Raw genomic sequence first — 3,393 nt, forward strand, 5'->3', positions numbered from 1 at the left:
TTCAGGAAGACTGTGTGTGTGTCAAACTGCACCGTGTGTGAGCTGCACATTTTCCTTTGTGCATCTTAGCTAAGTAGACGCCTATCCTCACCCTCATCATCCTATCTGTGTGTCTCTGGTTACCTGAAGAGATTTCCCTGAATACTGCAGCCCTCCTGCTCAATGGACTGGGAAGATGAGTATTCTGGTGGGCTTTCTGTAAACTGATGATATTTCTGGATTTTTCTTTTTTTTAATTGCTCAAGCAGAAGTCTGGAATTCATTCTTTCCTTCATACTTCCATAGCCAATCAACTGATCACTAATATCTGTGAATTCTACCTCCTGTTTTTTAAACCTCTGCAATTTTCTCCATCCCTACTCCCACAACTAGTCACCTCCCACCTACACTACACTAACTACTTCCTAACTGGTCCCCACACCGAGGGCCAATTTTGCTCTCTTCCTATCTATTCTCCACTTAGCAGACAGTGAGCTTCTGAAATGCAAGGATGAACGTGCCTCTCCTCGACCTCAAACCCTCTGATGATTTTCCATTGCCCTTAAAATAAGTCCAAACCCTTAGCAAACCCTTACAAGGCCCTCCTTGATTTGGCACATACTACCTTTTCAGTTCATCATATGCCGTTCTTCTCCATTGTCACCCATATGGGCCTTCCTGTGTTTCTCCTTTGACTTGGAATAATTTTCTCTTCCAGCTGACCTTCTCCTTTACCCCATTCCCCTCACAAAAGTGCCAGTTTCTTATGGAAAGCCTTCCCAAACCTCTCCAGGCTAACTTTAGTTCACTCACATAGCATCCGGTACACCTCCTTCAGATACTCATCACAAAATAGCTAAGATCAGAAAATAGCTCAAGTGCCTATCAGTAGATGAATGGATAAAAAAAAAAAAAAAAAAGCAATTGCACATTGATACTATGGAATACTATGCAGCCATAAAAAAGAGGGATCTCTTACCTTTTGGGACAGCATGGATGGACCTAGAAAATATTATGCTAATTAGAAATAAGCTAATCTGAGAAAGAAAGGTATCACATGATCTCACTAAATTTGTGGAATTCAATGAACAAAATGAATTGACCAACAAATTAAGACTTGAAGCACAGAGGTATGGAACAGACTGACATATCTTTATGTGTGGTTGTGGGACAAGAAGAGATAAAACAAAGAACATATATACTTACTAGAGGACCAGTGCATGCAATTTGGGCATGAGGTGGTGGGGGGACCCCTCAGCCCGGCCTGTGTCCTTTTACAATCTGAGCCCCTTGGGGGATGTCTGACTGCCTTTCATAATCCGAGACTGCTCAACCCTAACTGCTCGCCTGCTTGCCTGCTCAGTGCCCATCATAGAGACTGGTCATTCCCGTTGTTCTGCCTTAACGGTTGCTTAGGCGCACACACACACACACACACACACACACACACACACACACATATATATATCTCCATCCATCCCATGGACATTGGCAATAGAGTAGTGAAAACCTGGGCATGGATGGTTAGGGGAAGGGAAGTAAGTCGGGGGGGGGGGGGAAGGGAGGGGAAGGGGAGATATCTGTAATACTATCAACAATAAAAATATATTTAAAAAAATGATACTCCCCACATTTCTAATCACGTTTAATGTCCTTCCCATTATTCAAGCTTTAAGAAGGTAGAAATACAATCTTGTTTCTTTATGTATTCCTAGCACCAAGGACAGTGCCTCACACATTAATAATTATTTGTTGAAAGAGAATGAATGAATAAGGACAACTTTCTTTTTTCTGGGTAACCCTCATTCACCTACCAGGGATCAAGGCCAGATGTGATATCCTCCAGGTTGGGTTATAGTCAAATCTGATACATCTTTGGATCCCTAGGACCTAGTGTGGAACTTGGTACATGATTCATATACCATAGATATTTGTCAAATAATAATAAACTCTTGGCCAGGAGTTGATCATGGTTGAAACTGAGTGATGGGTATATGAGGAGGGTTCATTACACTGTTCTTTCTCCTTTCATCTATATTTTTAATTTTCCCATGATAAAAAGTGAAAACATTTATATTAACCTAAAGTCAAGCCCAAGTGTAGTGAAAGAGGACCTTGAGGTTTCTGGCTGCAGCAAACCAGTAGATGGTGGTGCGGTTCACTGGGTGGATGGAGTGGGGCTGCTTGGAGAGGGTTCCTTTTCACCCCAGTGAAAGTTCTTCAAAGGTCAATAACGGGGATGAAAGAATAAGTGATGATTTCAACACCTTTTGTTTTAATTACTCGAGGGCTTCTCCAGGCAGCGGTGCAATAGTTAGCAGCTACCATACAATCAAAGCCTTACACAGTGAGCTATGAGAGGGTTTCTGGATGGTAACCTTCCCCCTCAAAGTCCCCCATGGTCTCTGGGACTCTGATCTGACTGACCACCGGGAACTGTCCTGCGGTAGATACTGTGCCCCTCCGTACCTCTCCCCTTCTTCTTTATCGCTCTTTTCTACTGGGGAGCGATTTATTGCCATCAGCCAGGCCTCGGTGGATGGGAACAGGTAGGGTGTCAAGAAAATTCTGGGCGGAAACCAGTTTGGCTCAGTGGACAGAGCGTTGGCCTGTGGACTGAAAGGTCCCAGGTTCGATTCCGGTCAAGGGCACATCCCCAATAGGGGGTGTGCAAGAGGCAGCTGATTGATGATTCTCTCTCATCTATGTTTCTCTCTATCCCTCTCCTTTCCTCTCTGTAAAAAATCAATAAAATATATATATATATATTTAAAAAATTAAGAAAGAAAAGAAAAGGAAAGAAAAATCCGGTTCCCCTTTGACTTCACCACCTTCTGACTGCAAATCGCTTGACCGTTGTTCTGAGCCTCCAAGGCTGCCTCTGAAAAATGAGGATAACCATGGGGCGCATTCACAGGGCTGGCGCGGGGATGAACGCACGCAAAGGGCTGCACCCAGAGCCCGGCGCAGCGCGAGCGGTCGATAAGCGGGAGCTATTATTACCACCGCCGCCCCCGCCGCGTGCCCGGCTCCGCACCGGGGCGCGGGGAGAGTGCCTGCCGCAGGGGCGGAGCGGGCCGCCCTCCGCCGCCGCCGCCCGCCCTGCCCGCTGGGTGCGAGGCCCCTGCCCGGTGGGTCCAGGCCCCGGGGGGCGCGGGGAGGGTCCGGCGGGCGCGCACGAACCACTCCGGGCCGGGGTGGAGGGGGTGGCGCCGGCCGCGCAGGGTCCGCACAGGCGGGGACTGCGCCGTGGGACCCGGGGCCCGCGCGCAGGGTTGGCCGCGGGGGCGCGGCCGTGGGCTCCCCGAGGCCGGAGGGTCCACGCTGGGTGGGACCCTCCCGGACCCCGCGGCCAGGGCCGCCCCGAGGAGCGGGCGCCCGCGCCGGCTAAGATGGCTCCCCTCCCCGCGCGCG

Source organism: Pipistrellus kuhlii, unplaced genomic scaffold (genome assembly GCF_014108245.1).
Source record: "Pipistrellus kuhlii isolate mPipKuh1 unplaced genomic scaffold, mPipKuh1.p scaffold_m20_p_9, whole genome shotgun sequence".
Lineage (NCBI taxonomy): Eukaryota > Metazoa > Chordata > Mammalia > Chiroptera > Vespertilionidae > Pipistrellus > Pipistrellus kuhlii.